Source organism: Dendropsophus ebraccatus, chromosome 1, assembly GCF_027789765.1.
Source record: "Dendropsophus ebraccatus isolate aDenEbr1 chromosome 1, aDenEbr1.pat, whole genome shotgun sequence".
Taxonomy (NCBI): Eukaryota; Metazoa; Chordata; class Amphibia; order Anura; family Hylidae; genus Dendropsophus; species Dendropsophus ebraccatus.
The window spans coordinates 144,753,886-144,772,781 of record NC_091454.1 but is presented as its reverse complement, the minus strand read 5'-3'; the positions used below and the strand labels follow the sequence as shown (position 1 = coordinate 144,772,781).

The window sequence follows — 18,896 nt, the reverse complement described above, 5'->3', positions numbered from 1 at the left end:
CATGGACTCTCAGCGTGGGCTAAATAAGCCAGGAGCTTACCGTTCTTGTCCCCAAAGGCAAACACAGAGGCCTGAGTGGACAATAAACGACGCTTGGTTTTGTCAGTTTGCAAAAGAACATGCTCCCTCTGTAGTTGGAGCCACGCGCGTCTGTGAGACTCCGTCGGATCGGAGGTGAACCGAGTCTCGGCCTCCTCCAGTTTCCCCTCAAGTTTTACCTCCCGGGCACGTAGGCTTTTCCGGAAGGTAGCAATTCCCAATGTGAACGCCCCCCGGATCACTGCTTTATACGCATCCCATCTAACATGGGGGTTAGGGTGAGAGGAATTGATCTCCCAATAATTAGTATGGGCCCTCTGAACTGCGTCCGTCACCTCCGGAGTCTGCAGCCAGGCCGGATGGAGACGCCACAGTTTAGACTGAGGCGCAGGCCGAGTCCGGAGGACCACAACCATAGCTGAATGGTCAGAGATACCCCTCGGAGTGTACATAATATCAGAGACCAGCGGAAGAAGATCTGGAGACCCCATAGCCAAATCAATTCTAGACAGGGATTTGTGTGAAGCCGAGTAACAGGAGTAGACCTTAGCAGAAGGATTTTTCAACCTCCATATATCGTGTAGGCCGAATGAATCACACCAGGAAGTCAACGACCCACTAGCAGGATCACATCCAGACATACGATCCAGGGAGGGATTGGGCACTACATTAAAATCCCCGATCACTAGTGTGGGGGCTGGAGGGAATGTGGAGATTATAGAGGTGATAGATTCAAGGAGTGAGATCTGGAATGGGGGAGGGATATACACAGCCACCAATGTAAACGTAAACCCAGCCGCTGTCCCATGAAGTATCACATAGCGGCCATAATGGTCACATTCCACCCTATATGCGGTAAATGGGAGGGACTTGGCCACCAGGATCGAAACCCCACGGGAGTAATTAGAATAGGAGGCATGGTAGCCATGCGCTATCCATGCCCTCCTCAGGGCCAACACTTTCTGCCCAGTGAGATGGGTCTCCTGAAGACAAACCACATGGGGGGTGTACTTCTTCACAAAATCCATCACAGTGGCTCTTTTGAATTTGGAATTGAGGCCACGGACATTCCAGGCCAATACCTTAATGACCGCCATTAGGATACATGTCCGAAGAGGGGAGACAGCCCCACCAGCGCCACTCTAAAATACCTGGAGCCGGGAGGGGGAGCGGGAGGCCGCAGACCAAACACACACCAGTCACACACAGACAAGGACTTCCACCTATGCATGGAGAAAAAGGAAAGGGAAAACATAACAATTAATAGAGAAACACAAAACAATAACAGCAATCCTAACTATAGAATACTGCGAGATATCCTAAACCCTGTCTAACACTATCCCCAACTCGTGCAGACCTATACCCAACAACTCTAAAGTAGAGTGAGTCAGCTAACACAACCAGCTAACATGAAATGGAGATATTGAACTAAACATGTACTTATACCTAGCTCCTACAGCTCCTAACTATGAAGTCTAGCTTTACCCCTAGCTACACAGAAAGGCACATATCGTCGTAGCATTAGTTATGCCCCATGTAAAGGTCACGGGTTCGGAGGCCTTGGACTCCCGACTCCTCCCCCTCTCGCGGCCCGAGCCCAAGCAACAGCATCATCAGGGTTGTTGAAGAATCTGGTGGTCTGTCCATCAACCACCCTCAGTCTGGCCGGGAAAATCATTGCATACGAGAAACCTTTTTCTCGAAGGATCTTGCGGACTTCAGTGTAGTTTGCCCTTTGTTTCCGAACCGCTACTGAAAAATCAGGATAGAAGGAGACCTTCGTGTTGTTGTAGATAACTTCTCCCTTGAGCCTGACCGCCCTTAATATAGCATCTCTATCTCTGAAGTTGAGGAGCTTGGCCAACAGTGGTCTCGGAGGAGCCCCAGGCGGAGCCGGTCTTGAGGGGACCCGATGAGCCCTTTCAATGGCAAAATGGGGAGAAAAGGTCGATGGATCCAGTATATCTTTCAGCCAATTCTCCAGGAAGGCAACTGCGTCTGCTCCCTCAGAGCGCTCCGGAAGACCTACCAGCCTGATATTATTGCGACGCAGCCGATTTTCGAGGTCATCCGAGCGGTCAGCTGCAAGTGAGGCCAAACGTTGTAAGTCTGCTATTTGCGCCGGTATTGGGCGCAGCGTGTCCTCCAGGTCAGAGGTGCGCCTTTCGACCTCCGAAGTGCGCTCCCGAAGCTTCTGTAGATCATGTTTAATAATGGTAAAGTCCTGCTTTAGATCGTCAACTTTGGACGTCAGGGTAGATTGGCAGACAGTAATGGCTTGCAAGATTTCCGCAAATTTATGATCCATCTGAGAGGCCTCCTGAGTGGGGTCAGCCGGTGACATCTGAGGTGACGGGCTGGGAGATCCCTCAAACAGAGACAGTGGGGAGGATGGTGAGTTTTCCGGAGAGTGTGGCCTAGAAGATTGTCCAAGTCGCTGCGCTGTTCTGGCTCCGAATTGTGCTTTAGGTTTCGAGGAGCCTGCGGCCTCATCCTCAGCCGCACGCATGTTAATTTCGGGGTGCAGGGCAGCCACCGCAGCCGGCTCAGAACTATCCACGCTTTGTGTAGTCTTGCGCCTGCTACCTCTCTTCCCTCTCATCTGAATGTACTGTCCAGTTAACAGAGGGAGCAGGAACACTGTTTCAGTCACTCACTATGGGCAGCGGACTACAGCAGCACAATATAGTATATAGCACTAGGCAATAGCTGGAGTCCCTAGGCACATATATAGCAGCGCGCAGGCAGGCACCAAGTCTCTCCCACTATAATGATGAGGCAGGGGTACGGGGGGGCCAAGTGGCTGCTAGGCTGGGCCAAGAACACACAGGACATAAGCACTCTGCGTGCGCACGTCAGCTGCACACTGAGGACAGCAGTCCCACTCACCACCGCTCTGACCCCCTCTGCTTCCTCTGCACGTGGTCTCAAGATGGCGGCCGTCACCCCGTACCGGGGAAGAAATCAGGCTCCAGCCGGCTCAACAGTGCCGCAGATCCCTCCGTCCGTGACTACCGCAGCCCCAGAGTGACGTCACAGACTGTCGGGCGCAGGATAATTGCGGAGGCTCGCGGCAGATGTCGGCGGCTCCGTCAGACCGGGAGGACCACCACGGAGCAGAGCCAGGATCCGGGCACCACCGAGCCTACCTCCGGTCCCCTCCAACAGCAGGAAAACGGCCCAACAGGGACCCGAACAGCTGCCGTCAAGTCCGCCCAGTGCGCTCCAGCAGGGAAGATGGCGGCCGCAACCAAGGAGCAGGAAGGCCGCAGGGGCACAGGACCGAATGGAGCCGCTCAGACTGTCAGCAGGCACCCCAGATCCTTTCCGGTACGTTCAGGGGGCCTGGGGCAACTTCTGGGTGTCTTTCTGGGTGCCGGTAATCAGGATGGCAGTCAGGATGTTAGTCAGGGCCGCAGGAGCTCAGCGCCGCACGTCTTCTCAGCCCGCCATGCAAGCCCCTCCCGACCTATCCACAGCTTTCCATGTGAATTCCCTTGCTCTGCCTTTTGCTTTGTAGTAGCCTTTGTCTTACCTGTAATAATCTGAGCTGTCACTGTATAAGCCACTAGATAAGCTCCCATAGAATCCCTGCCTTTCGCTGCAGTCCTGTGAGCTGTTCTGCACTAAATTTCCTATTGTCACCCTCAGGGTGTTGGTTCGTGTTTTCAAATTATGTTAGAACGAATGAAATGTTATTAACATTGTTGTTTCTCATGCAATTTTATGCAAATTAGGAAACACTAAACATTACATTTTAGATGGAGACAAGATCAATTTTTGTAGACAGAAGCAAAGAGCAGCTGTCACCCTGGCATTGCTGGTCTATCTATGAACTGCATGGCTGGCCTTTCATCTGAATAGCGGGCATGTACAGTAATACTATATTTTCCCTGCAGTTTGTGTCTATCATTGGCTTATGAAGCCATCAGCAGTACCCATCTGGCTTCAATATAAAAGGGTTCTCTCTTCTTTTCTTTTTTTAAACCCCATGCAGCCACTTGTGTTTTCCAGGCGGCTGGGTTTTCTCATCTTTTAGATGTCCAATTTATGAGAGCTTGAACCTGGCTGAAGAAGAATAATTCCTGTCAAGCACCCAGTTCTTCACTTCCCTCGACATCCATGTTATTCCCAAAGCTTAACACAATGGTCGACTTTAGAGTTCAAAGACTTCATTGCATTTCTCTTCCCTCTTCATTTTTGCGCGGCTTTCATAAAGAGCCCCTTAAATTACCATGTCGTGGATGATTCTGATCTTTACACATCATTACATGGAAAGCCCCCAGAGCATTTCATGGTAATAACTGGCATTTATTAAATGCATAGGTGTATTACTAATGCATAGGTATATTAATGTGGACGCATAGTCTACAAGCTTCTGGGTCAGATTGCTGTTTGGTGATGCTGAATGCTACCGGTTAGATACAGCGCCCACTAGGTGAAGCAGTGTGAACTGCATCTAGGATCTCCATATAAAGCAGTGTGATACTGAGATGTACAGCATGTAACCATTGCTCGACCTGTCATCTGCTTTCTCCTCCCGCTAGGCCTTTTTCCTGCAGACTATACATCTTTCTTGCTCCCTCCCCTCTTTGTGACTACTGACTAATTATAGGTGAGAAGTTGTCACTTCTCAGTTTTCAATGTCTTTCTCACATTAGTATTACCTTGGGTAACACTTTGCGGGCCAAGCATAGCTTCTTTCCTGCCTGTTTGTTTTCTTTGACATTTTTCCTTTCATGCTTCATTTCTGCCTCTTTACGGTTCCCCTTCTTGATTATTTCTTACTGTATTCATATTCTTATCATTAGGTAAGACTTGCCCGTGGCCTTCATCTCATCTCATTCACTTTGTTTTTCTCCTCGCACCTTGTCTCTTGTTTACCCCCGAGCCTGTTCCTTGTGCTTCCTACCTTCCTATATGCTCTATCACCAAATCTTTATTATTTTGCCTGTCCTTTTCTTTCTCACTCCTGTTCTCACACCCTGTACTTTGTCCTTGTCGTCTCTGTGTAAGTGGCATATGGCAGCTCAGATTAGGGGCACAGTGCCATTGCCCTGGGCTGTGTTACCAAACCAGACAGTGCTGGTGACATGTGTCCCGAATCGTCTGCTGGGTGACCCTGTAGGGAAAACACCCTTCCATTATCCCTTGAGATTATTCTGTCTCCTGCGCTGTTTCATACACTACCTGTTTATCACAGCTAAACATTATTATTTGAGCCAGCCAGGACGCCTAATGGATCAGATCTCGAGATTACATCTCAGCTTGTTACTCACCTTTCCTCCACTCTAAAAAGAATTGCTAACCTGGATTTATGAGTGCATAATATGGCAAATTTGCTATAGGAAAGTCTTGGAAAGCATGGTGACAGTCCCGGTTAGAGCAGTTATATTAGCCATATTCTTTATCGCCCTGTTTTATAGATACAGTTTTTATTCAGCCATTCTTTTGAGGAAAGCTGGGCTGCTATAAATGTCTTGTGAGGATTCCAAACCATCATTGCAGACAAGGTCTGTGCAGTAACTGCAGTGCCCAGTTGTGCAGCATGCAGTAATATACCCTCTCAGTGAGTGACAAGGCATATTTGACGCTCAGGGATGTAGCAAAGCCTGACTGCAACCATTTTGTGTTGTTTTGTATCCCTGTTTTGGTTGATATTTGCTGTCATTGATGTCGCTTTTTATCTTTCATATCTGTTCACAGAGCTGGCACCTTTCCCTCATCTGCTTCGTTCTGTTTTCACAATTCTCTCTCCCCCCCTCCTTCCTACCTTCTCCCTGGCTTCTCCCTCATCTCCCTCCTCCTCTCATCATGCTGTAATTACACAGATCAGTCAGTAATCTGTGATACGCTGTGATTACACATTAGACTGTGTGACTAGCAAGACATTCCTGCGCATTGCCAGTCCAAGAGGTCTCTGCACTCCCCCTCCGTCTGCAACTTGAGCTTGTCTACTGCCTTCCCTGCAAATAGAAAGATTAGTTCTGTAAACTCTCTAAATTATGTATCACTAGCGTTAAAACCATTTTAGGTCTTTGTGCTAAATAGAAATTCATCCATGAGAGAGGTTTACTGTCTTTCCTAACAATGGGCAGTTTCAGTTTATTTTTGGCAGTGTGATACAATGCAAACTGGTAAAATCGGCCAAGGTTTTTTCTACATGTTATGTTGCTTGTGATTCCCTGAAATTACGTAGTTGTGAAGGAAAAGCCTGAGAAAGATCCCACTGGGGTTCAAATATTGCACATTTTAGTGAATAAAGCATAAGTATATTTTTGTGACGGTTGCAGCTCTTCTACTTTTTGTCCTGTGGTAGAAAATTATTATTACTGTTTACACAAGTAGTTGGAATGATTATTATTAACGGCCATCTATGTTACAAGATGGACGTCCTTCCTCAATATTTATCCATAGTGGGAACATAGCTTATAGGTGTGCCCATACACCTTTAGTAGCTATTGAGCACCATTTATTCCTCTCAACCCCAAAGACATTCACATTTGGCTCAGGTAAGCTGGCTTTTTTTCACTTGGGGGAGGGGAGTAAGCAGCAGTTTATCTCCAGGGGCTAAAATTCTTTCCACTGACATATCATGTTGGTGGAGTAGAGTGGAGTGGTCGCCTTAAACACTAGATAGTGGCTTTCATCTGACTTTTCTGCACTCTATTTAGGGGTTTTAACTTGGTGATTACATGGACGGTAAATGTCTGATAATCTGTCATAGTCTACTTTAAATTTAGAGATACTGATCATTTTTGTACTGGGGTCTTACCATTGTAATACCTGGGTCTCATCTTGGTCCTCTCAGTCCACAGTCAGAGTCCTATTACACAAAGCGATTTTTAACGATTTAACGACTAACGATAAACGGTCGCAAACAAGATTGTTTATCGTTAACCTGAAATCGTTCACCGTATTACACAGAACGATAATTGTTAGATACGATCGTTATCATGATCGTTATTGCGATCGTTACTATGATCGTTTATTCCTTCTGATCCCAGCAAAACAATAGACAATGTGCAATTACACTGAACGATTAGTGAAAAAATGCGGAATTTGAGGGAACGAATGCAGAATTACAGCGAACGATTAGCGAACGATTAACAATGATTTTAGGTCCAGATCTAAGGGCCCTATTCCACCGGACGATTATCGTTTGCATAATCGTTAATGATTAACGATCTCAAACGACCGCTATTGCGAAAGAACTGAAAACGTTCACTCATTTCCATGGAACGATAATCGTTACTTATGATCGTATTTGCGATCGTGTTTTCCTTCGCTATTTCTTCGCTATTGCGTTTGTATCTACTGCGAACGACCGAACGATGTCTTATTCAATGCGAACGAGCAACGATAAAAATAGGTCCAGGTCTTATAAAGCGATCAACAATTTCTCATTCGGTCGTTAATCATTAACTGCATTTTAACCAAACGATTATCGTTTAGATTCGAACGATTTAACGTTAATCTGAACGATAATCGTCTGGTGGAACAGGGCCCTAAATCAACGATCAACGACACACGGTTTTTTGATCGTTGCCTGCAATTACACTGAACGATTATCGTTTAAATTCGTACGATATAACGATTTTTCGCACGATAATCGTCCTGTGTAATAGGGCCCTCAGAGTGGTCTGCCATAGAGATATCCAAGCCACTTGGGGTACAGTAAAGGATAGCCTTATGTCCATCTAAGCCTTCTCCAAGCTTTAATGCTGAGGACACTAATCAAAAGATCAAATGAACGTGGTGTCATTTTCAAAGCTTTTATAAAGAATGTAGCATACCATTGTCTGTCCCACTTTCTCTAAACCAGAGGTAGGGAACCTTAGCTCTCCAGCTGTTTCAAAACTACAATTCCTATCATGCCTGGACAGCTTTAGCTTTGGCTGCCCAGGCATGATGGGAGATGCAGTTTTGCAACAGCTGGAGAGCCAAGGTTCCCTACCCCTGCTCTAAACTATTTCTGAAAAATTCTGGATGAAAATGGCTGCAACTTTGGAAAAAAATGTGTTTCTGAAATATCTTTTCCAGTTTAGTTTTTTTTTTTTTTTAACTATGCATAATTCCCAGTGTTCCTGATTTTGTCTGATTGACCCAATTCTCAGTGTCTGCACTTAATTGGATAGATAGTAGAGGTGACTGTATGATTGATCATGTCTATTCAGAATTTTAGAGTGTTTTAATTTGTCATTTTAATAATGTTATAATACATTGTCAGCTAGAGAGAGAGAGATTGTCAGGTTGAGCCATTTGCGGCATTCAGTAATTAAGTAATTCCAGGAAGGCAACTTGCTGTATCCAGTTGTACAAGAGGCAGAATTGCTGATTCTCCGGCAACAAGAGTGCCATTTTTGGTGAGAGGATAGTCTATTCAGTCTATTCTAATTTTCTTTTCTGTGACATCTTGATCAAGATGGAGACTTTAGCTTGCACATAGTCCCACATTTTAGATGCTTTTTCTGATTGCTAAAGAGTAAGGGTGCTATTACATGGGCCCATCTGCGAGATCAGCACTCGTTTACTGCGTCTATTACATGTTAATAATAATTGTTTAGTAAGGACTGCACGGACATTGTTAGCGATGTTCGTGCAGCCTTTGTCTAAACAGTTTTTACATTACCCATCCACATTCCCGGTCTCTTCCTGCGTTCTGCATGCTTCCTCCCTAGTTCCCGCGCAGCAGCTGAATGTGGAGTAAAACATTATAAGTATTGGCATATATATTGCCTTTTGTTTTTGCTTTTAAATTTTTAGGCCACAAGAACACAAACACCTCTGTTCATCCTCCATTGTTTCTAGGTCAAAATATCTTGATAATGGTGCTTTATAGAGATAACATACTGCAACATACAGAGTGCATACATTTAAATGGTATAGGCATTATTTGTTATTAAAGGACAACTCCGGTGGTACGGAAAAAAAAAAAAAACAGACACACACACACACACACAGATCATACTCACCATCTCTCCGGTGACGATCGGCACTTGAATCCCCCGCCGCCCACGACTCTGTCACCTCCGGCTCCGGTCTTCAGAACTCCCTTACTTCCGGGTCTGTGTGAAGTGAATGGGAGAGAAAAAGCTGCTGGTGCACATGCGCACCGGAAGCCTTTTCATTGGCTGAAGCACATCACATGGCTTTCAGCAAACTCAGCCAATCAGGGCTGAGCAAGCTGGGAGCCATGTGATGCGATCCAGCCAATGAAAAGGCTGCTGGTGCACCAGCAGCCTTTTCATGTCCCATTCACTTTACCAGAAGACGCCGAAGAGGTTGAAGACCAGGCCCGGCCCTTGCTGTGACCACATTGTCACAAAATGGCGCCCGGCAGAAGAGGATGTATATTTTATTTAACTTCCGGGGGGGGGGATCGGAGCCAGATAGGTTATATAACTTTGTAATAGTTATATAAAACTTTGTAATGTGTGTTAAATAAGCTTAAAAAAAAACGCTGGAGTTGCCCTTTAAGTACAGGTTTTTAACACATTTATGTTACCCACAGAGGGAGGATAGGTGGAGTAGTCAGGGCAGCTAAGGGTAGTAGTTCCTCAGGCAGTCTTTAAGGGTGACAGGTATGGTTTTGTAGCTGGCTGATCCTGTAGATCCCTCTTGTGGAACCTCAAAGGTTTTGTTAATAGTTGTCTGCACAGGAATGAAAGTCTTTGACCACAGGGTGGTCAAGTGTAGGTGTTGCGTAAAGTGCCTAGGGGTATACTTATGGTTTTATGTGTGCTATTAATTAGTCAAGACATACATGTATCTTACATATGGGTAAACTTTATTGACAATCTTTACTGCAGAAATCCAAACAGTGACTTATCTTAAAGCACAGGGTTGCAAAGTTACAGTACTTAGGATGGATGGTTGGAGTTTGGTTACAGTTCCCTCTGACAATTCTCGTTTAAGCAGTTGTACTTACTAAAGACCTTTGAATAAGTGTCACTTTAGTGTTGTTAGTAGAGAATTACACAGTCTTAGTGCTGCTAATGAACATATGTGCAGTCCAGTTAGGTTACAATCTGCTATAGAGGCCCCTTAAAGAGTCACTGTCGTATTTTTTTTTTTTTTGCAGAAATCAATAGTCCAGGCGATTTTAAGAAACTTTGTAATTGGGTTTATTAGCCAAATCTGCCATTATCTGCATGTAAAAAGCCTTTTCCCAGGTCCCCCCCTCCTTCCTCTTTTTCATCCACTCTGAAAAATCTGAAAATTGTGACTTGTTGCAGGAGACGTACCCTGTCTGCTCTAGGGAGAGGGGAGGGGGGAGGAGGAAGGAGGGAGTTAGCCGGCAGCAGAAAGCAGATAACAGAGGATTACAGGCACAGAGCTGGGTGACAGCTGTAATCCGAGCCCAGACAAGTCACTGATGACTGTCCAAGAAGATAACGGGTGAGATATTTGTAGATTAACTCTTTGTTGTCCTGTTTTGGTCTTTTCTTTAGCTCTCTCCATAGGAGAACAATGAAGACAGGGGGGAGAGCTTCAAACTGCTTTTTCATGATAAAAATGCATTTTTCGGATAATAAACCCAATTACAAAGTTTCTTAAAATCGCCTGGACTATTGATTTCTGCAAAAAAAAATTTCACGACAGTGACACTTTAAAGATTGGGCTAATTGCAGTGTAGTTAATTAAGAAGATTTTACCCATGGTTAGGTGCAGCACGATTCCCTAGTGTAGGTTGTATGCTAAATTCAAGGTAATGTTGAAGACGCTAGACACTAACTGAGACTGGAAGCCTCCAAAGAGTAAAGTGTGGAAGAAGAGCTATTGCTCCTCTCTTCCCTCTTCTTGTTGGACCAGGAGCGAGTTCTTTAGAGTTAATTTACCCTCTCAGCATAGACTGGAGACAGTCTCGGGTAAAGACTTCTAGAACTCTGCTCAATGCTGTGATCACCACCATCTCAACCCGGATCTGTCTCTGGGGAAGGTAGCAACAAGTCTGTGGTTATGCTGGTTGTAGCAAATGTTAACTGAACACTATAAGGCTCCTCACAGGGCCTAGAAGACAGGTGGAGATATTCTTACTCCTCTGGTGAAGCCAGGATTGACTGGAATGAGCCAGTAGTGCTTGGTTCTAACCTGGAAAAGGGTTGAAACTGGGAGAATCCTCCTTCAGACCACAATTCTAGCACAATCTGAGAGGAGGCCATTGTGAGAAGAGGCTTAGCTTAACAAAACGTTCATACATCTGTGACGTGATCTGCAAGGAGTGGCAATACATAGCAGTGTATACAGTAGTAGTAGTAGTGTTTAGTAGTGTTTAACAAGCAAAATGAGCTAAATAAGCTACTGCCCAATTTAACACCCTCTTAGGAGGGGTAACAGCAAACAGCCTTAACATGTCCCTTGCCGTTTTATTTTATGGGCGGTATAATTACAGTTGTAAAGTTAAACTACACAATCGACTGACATTTTCCCATTAAATTCAATGTAATTTATTCTAAAAAAAATGCTTTTTAAGAAATGTTTGAGATGCAAAATTGATATTTTATGCCACAAAATGAGATACAGAAAACTATGGGGAAGATTTATCAAAAATGGTATTAAGTGAAACTGGCTCAGTTGCCCCTAGCAACCAGATTCCACCTTTCATTTTCCAAAGGATCTATGAGGAATGAAAGTGGACTCTGATTGGTTGCTAGGGGCAACTGAACCAGTGCAATCAGTGGTAACAGGTTCAGACTGCAGGGACACACCTCTTTGATTATCACCTAGTATCACCTAGTTGTCAATTTATTCATAGATTTGTAGGCAGAATAAGGAACAGCACAATGCAGAGTTCTAAGAAGAGATGCATCACAAGTGTTATTTCATTGGCAATGCAAGTAGTTTCCTAAAACAAGAAGACCAACAGGCCCCCCCTTAACCACATTTATATGTATTTCTATTACTATTCTATTATTCCAATGAAAACAAGAAATGAGTAGCCCACTAAAAATGTTGTAAAACATTACTGTAATTTTTGGAAAGTCGCAATGTGTGCTGTGAATTAAAGCTAAAGCTATATAAAAGAAATTTAATTTCATCCATAATGGCTGTTTTATGCAGTTTTATGTTAGTAACACTATTAATAAAATTAGGAAGATGGCATAAAGCTTCATTAAGTCTCTGGCTGCTTATTTGCATTACAGTTTTCCCTTCCCCACAGTCTTAGCAAATCCTAAAAAGAAGCTGCGGCAGACAGGATGTGTACATGGATGCTGCCGAACACCTTGGTACATACTGCCTCGGTATTATATAAATAGAATCCATAAAAATGAAAGGCATGCTGGTTAGTGCAGCACGCACAGATGGCTGTGCATCAGTTTTTCAGCAAGTTAACTGCGCAAAAAAAGGTGTTTCCGCTTCACAGGAAAGGCTTTTGACATGATAATCTACAGACTGACAATCTCTACACACTTTACTTGTCCACAGAGTGCATGAATTATCAAGGTGCTCTCCCTATCTGTGGTGTTAGTTTATTAAGCAGAAAACGCTCCAACCCCCATGCCAAAGTGCCGCTTCCTATTTTACCCCATTCTATACAGAGCGCTGTTGATATACAAGACTATGTAAAGCAGATAGATAAGCCACACATTATTACTAGTCCATTCCCTATGATTTAAACCTATTATTTCCAAACAAAAGATGACACTTTGCGTTCACTTACATAGTTAGCGGTTGTAAGGGTAATGCTGTACTGCTCTTGTTGCACCATACACATTGTAACCCCCACCATGTTCTCTCAGATGTTGGAAGGATTAGTCTTTTTATAAATGTGACAGCTGACTGTCTAGTCCTAGAGGTTCTGTTCCATTTTGCTTTTTCTTGTAACAGTTAATTACGGCTCCATTGTGCATAATGAGATAAGTAAAAAGGTCAGTAATAAAAGAGTGATTGTCAGGGAAAGGAAAGGGAGGGGGGGGGGAAGAAATGGGATGGGGACTGATAATACACAGAATATGAGCAAAATAAAAATTCTATGCAAGACGTAAGAAGAGGAAAGAGGATAACACAGATGAAAGAGTCCAAGGTGGGGTAAAGGGAGATGTGTCCATAAGCATATTTAATAGAGACAAATGGAAAAGCATTGGGGTTTTCATGAAATGTGATTTTTTATGTTTTGTGATGTCTTATAATCTGCATGTCCCTCCAAGGGACATAATTAAATGGATGGAGAGGATATCGAGGGTCTTAGTAGAGCAGGCTGTGTGTGGGTTGAGAACGGGTTGCTGGAATTTGGCAAATGTGTTACAGTGTTATTTATTCGTTGTCCTTGTAACGAATAAACAGTTAATTAAGTTGTAGTCAGAGACATCAAGAAACGTTCATCTCTGTTTAGAAAAAGGGAAGGGTGGTACCTTATATTGTACAGTATACAGTGCAGAATGTGTTGCTGTTACAAAATTACTTCTATTACTCTTTTGCATAAACATTTTTTCATTTCAATCACACATCTTTTTTCCAATACTCAAAATTAAACCATGTGGTGATCAATACAAGAAGTAAATCATCTGCACAGCAGGAACAATGGAGACACATTTCTCACAGCTCACCCAAATGTAGCACTTTGCTGGATAATCACTTACATTTATTATAAAAGTGAACATAGTTGTGGGGCCTCTGACACTATTATTGTAGCAATATATAGACAAGCATCGGCAATACTCTTCATAGGCCGCTATAGTTAGGAGATATGATTGATTTTTCTTTTTTGCTTTACAGAAATAACTCAGTTATCGGTACTCCATCTGACCTAAAGGTCTGACTGTTGTCACTGCTGCCTATTGAGGAAATACCTTGCACAAGGTGTTCTTCTGCATTGGATACTAGAAATGCTTAAAATGAATAGTACTTTTTCTCTTACACGCATGCACACATTACAGATTTTTACACTGGAATTACATTGTATTACCCTCGCTAGTGACCTTGGATTTCTTGTGAGAATGGGAAAATGGACATGGATTAGTAAAGCAGAGTTAGAGTGGCAGCTAGTGTTTGGTAATATTGGCACTTTACCATCAGACCCCGAGAAATTAAGTGAAAAAGTGATCTGGAGAGGTGTAACAAGTAGAGTTGATCGAACCTCCTAAAATTCTAGGTTCAATCGAACTCGAACATTCCCGAACCCTCCGCAGTAGATTGCTGATGTCTTCACGGTCCGTGCGGAAGGAGGAGTGTGCCCAGGGACCGCCTGGAATTCCGGGATTCAGCCTAGGTAATAGCCTAGGTAATAGGCTGTATCCCAGAATTCCAGGCAGTCCCCGGGCACTCTCCTCCTTCCGCATGGCCCGTGAAGACATCAGCAATCTACTGCGGAAGGTTCAAGAATGTTTGAGTTCGATCGACCCTAGTATTTTTCGAGGTTCGATCAACTCTAGTAACAAGTAGCCAGGAAGCTCTACTCCAAAAGCTAATATAGAGCTCCACTCCATCACTACCACCATTAGCAGCATGTGTGGCATTCTCTGTCTTCTCTTCTGTGCATTACGTTTTCTCCTGCTCCTCTCACTTCTTCCATCATCCACAATGACAGCTAGCTGAGTGGAGGTGGGCCTCTTAACTATTGAGCTTCATAGCAACTGATAGCTCTGCTACCATGCTATGTATGCCCATGACAACCAATAATAGCCTCTTCAAGTGAACAGAAAAATGCAAATATCAATAAATAAAACTTAACAACCCCACATTGCCTATGCTTCTAACTTCTAGCTTACTAATATATAGCCTTTGTACATCATTGAACTGCTCATTAAGAAAAAAAACATAGGTTCCTTCATAAAAGATGGGATTCAAGTAGATGAGAAAGTGAAATGAAGTATAGCAGTGTTGTGGGGCAGAATGTAGCCACCATTAGGCATCTTTTTCTAAAGGAATACTGACCATGCCAGTAAATCACTGATGTCCAACTGAAGTCCTCTTCTTTATGAATTTGTAGACCTTCCTCTGGCCAATGCCACGTCGTCCTGTACAGCTAGACAGCTCTTCCATCCATAAGATGACTCAATATGGCGGTGCATTTAAGGATACATGTCACTGTGCCCTCTCCAATGCGTCTGCTCTTCTTGCTTTAGTGTAGTGTATTGCTATAGAGGAGACACTGTGATATATATTGCCATGTGTTCCTCCATATTTAACCATCTTATGGGGGGGAGTTGTTCTGCTGCACAGGGTTATGTGGGATCATTGAAGGACAGGGCTGCAGCAGGACATCAGTGACTCACTAATAGTGGTCAGTAAGAAGCATACAATTATACATACATTTGATGTAAGTGCTAACGCCATGCTGTGGCCTGAAGGAAACAATGTATTTAACCTCTTGGGTTAATTCCAATTGGGTCAAAACTGCTTCAAATTATATATACATTTGTTGATGCATCATGTTGTGGATATGTGAATGATTTCACCACTTTCTGTGTATAGAGGTGAGATGTATGGTGTCCCCACATCAAAATCCAGATGGTGTTTTTGCTGCATAATTGTGACAGATCTGCAGGAAATCTGATGTATAGGGCATAATAGGGTGTATTTATGCCTTTTTGTGTGTGTGTGTGTGTGTGTGTGTGTGTGTGTATACACATGCTTATACAATACAGTCATATACAGTAAATTGATGTTTATGTACACAGCAGGTCTAAAGATTCTTCTCTGTAGACCTGAAGCAAAAAATATACCTGCTCCAAATCACCGGCTCCTTACAAACATTAAACAGAAGGAGGTACATCTTAAGGCTCTTTCTGCCTGTGGTGAATGAGTAAGAACATTTTTCCTCCTTGTTTTAGTAGTTAGGATAGAGCTGTAGCCCACTGATCATTCTTTAGTTGAGGCAAAGTTATGAAAGCACAATGAGAGTATATTTCAGTTGGCTATTGATGATTGTCAGCAAGACAACCCCTTTATATATGGCCTATGAACATCATAGAAGGGGTCCCAGAATGGAGTGCTACTAAAGTAGAGCGCTTCTCACTTGGGCAGGCCCAGCCTGTCCACCAATACAAATGAATGGCTGCTACAGGGGTAATATATAGATTGCAACAGCTCCCTGATTGTAAGGGTTTGACCAGGTGATAAGCTGATTACTGGGCTGGCTTTAGTATGTCACAAAGAAGTCAAGAACGTGTAGACAGGTAGGACTGTCATGTAGACCTTTGCCTTCATGTGCATATTCTTGATAGTCCTTTAAACTGCAGATATAAGTGCGGACCATTTGTTATCCGTAGTTCTTTGCTCTCGGTCTGAGATGGATAGCTCCATTTTACCTTGTACAGTGTGATAAAGTGCTGTTTTGTCCAATTAACCGCGTCATTTAGATGATCACCTTTCCCAGAACATGGGACGAGCACTTTAACCCATTAAACATATCACTGTCTTACTGTCCCTCTGGCAGAGATGTTATTATTCTTTCCCTGAGGTGACAGAAATATATAGGGCAGAATAAAATTTTCCACAGCGAGAAGGCGACTGTAGACTTCTGGGAGTTTGGTCAGATTCAGAAAGTCAGGCACGTTTGAAGGAGCAAACACCTGCCTTTCTAGATTCTTTGTTTTATCTCCCAGCGTTTCATTGCATATAAACTATGATTCTAATATATGTATGACTGAAATTCTACACATTTATTCAGGCATCAAAATGTCTCAGATCTTCATAGTCGTCCTATCGCTAAAACACTGCTCCAAATATCATTTCATTCATCCGGCCCCATCTCAAACATTTACTCAACTGTGAAATTGATGAGAATTTTAATGTGACCGTATCATATACTTTCTAGATCCTGTATGTATGTGATTAGCATATTTTCTATAGATCAGTAACATTCGGCCTTGCCTGTGCTGTGTAAATCCAAGCCTATGTCTATTTTCATCATTTTCCTAATCTCGCTCCCTTGGTTGGCCTTCATTCCCCCCTCCCTTCTCTATATATCTGTCATCACATTTTTATCCCTGACTTTCTCATTAATTAATTTTTTAATTAGAAGTATCACATATGGCAGTGGGGGGTGTTAGGATCCCAGCCAAGTCCTCCACTGCCATCCCTGCATCGCATCCTCTACTACATCTTATGTCGATTTTGGTTCTTGTTGCTGTATGCAACCTCAGGCGTATAACCAGAGATGCAGAGGCAGTTGAAAAAGAGTCCTGCAAGTGGAGAATATAACAGTAGAGGCGAGTACAGAGGCATAGAAATGAAGGAAATATGAATACAGGAGAGAAGAAAGTGGAGGGGGAGGGAGGTGAGAGAAGGAGAGACGGATCGATTAAAACAGCAGCTTGAATCCCTGGCAGTTCCTGCCTCTTACATGGCTTCATGACCTGGATTATAGGCATATACACCGCCTTTGGATGTGGAACACTATATAAGGGTCAAACTATTCAGCAAATCGAGTTGATTTGCCTTCTAGAGAAGAGAATTACACTCAGTAAACACATCATGGCAGTAATATTAATAATGAATTTCTGTATTTTATATAATCCAATGTACTGAGTCTCGGCTCTTCTGTGGATATTGTTGCCTTAAAAATGATATAAAATGTGTCTATGTTGCTTGTCACAGTTGAAGACTGCGGCTAGAAGCATCCTTTATGTCTTTTGTAGCTCCCTTGCCAGTGACTTTCTTAAAAGTGTAGCATTCTTTTCCTTTGTCTTGGTTTCTATATCTGATCTGTTTTTATATCACATCATTTCCATCTTTTGTATGATCTTCCCTTATTATTATTTTCTAATCCTCATTCTCTCATTACCAACTTTAGCTATTCATCTGCTCTACCTATTTATCTGATCTACAAACATGCATCAGCCTTGCTGGTATCCTTTTCTTCTACATCACCTCTCTTCCCTATCTCTTAGTCTACTCCCTCTTTCTCCATCTTCCCCCTCCTTCCATCTCCCTAGTGCTCTGTATTTAACAGGACAGCCCAAGCGGATGGCTGGATGCTCTCAGCGCTTCGTTGAATCCTATTATCTGTGCAAAAACAAAACCCACAAACCCTCCTCCCATCGAGAATCCTCCTTCCGTCCTTCCTCCCTTCTCCTATCTTCATCCGATTCCTCTGCTATTCCTCTCTCCATTTCTTTGCTTCTCTTTCAAGACACTACTAACCTCTGTATCTTTCACAGAAGTAACACATTCACTGCCAGCTAAAAAGACAATATGACCCAGCACAATAAAGGAGAAGTGCAAACGCTACACTTTTTGTAACTTCTCTGCAATCATATTGCCGTCCATCCATCAGATTGCAGAATATATGAAAATCTACTTTATCAGAGGGCGAACAGTATGATATTAACATTTCTATTACCATCAGTAATAGTTTTCTTGTATTCTTGAGGTTGGGATGATGTGGTTAATGTCATTAGTTTCTAGTGAAGGCCAATAACCCTTGGAGAGCATTAGCTAGTTGGCAGTATAGTGTTAATTCCCTGTGTTGTGACTGCAGCTGTTTTGTACATCGCCGCTTAATCATCGGTGTCTCAGCCACCTTAAAGGTCAAGGACAATTTCTCCATAATTCTGTTGAGGTGCATGTTGTAGTTCAAGAATACATTGCTGCACAAGTTATCACCCGGCATACCGTCTTATTGAACATAAAGTTAATACAAAAGCTATTTTTGCTGAGAAGTGATTGTACATGTGTCATTCTGGAAATGACATATGGATATTAAAGGCAGGCTTAGTATTTCATGCAGAGGATCTAACATGTTTAATTGACTGTTGGCTGCACCATAAGTGCAGTAAGTGCTAAACTGACAATGTCTATTGCCATTGTTGATATATATATATATATATATATATAACCAGTGTTTGACTATATAACTATATGTATGGTAACAATAGGTACCACCAAAGGAGATCTTTACTACCTAATGT

At 43.1% G+C, this 18,896-nt stretch overlaps 1 protein-coding gene across 2 annotated transcripts in view; it reads left to right on the top strand.

Moving 5' to 3' along the window:
• Window positions 1-18,896, top strand: part of LINGO1 (leucine rich repeat and Ig domain containing 1) — a 312,997-nt gene that overhangs the window by 212,230 nt on the left and 81,871 nt on the right. The gene's annotated exons all lie outside the window — the stretch shown is intronic.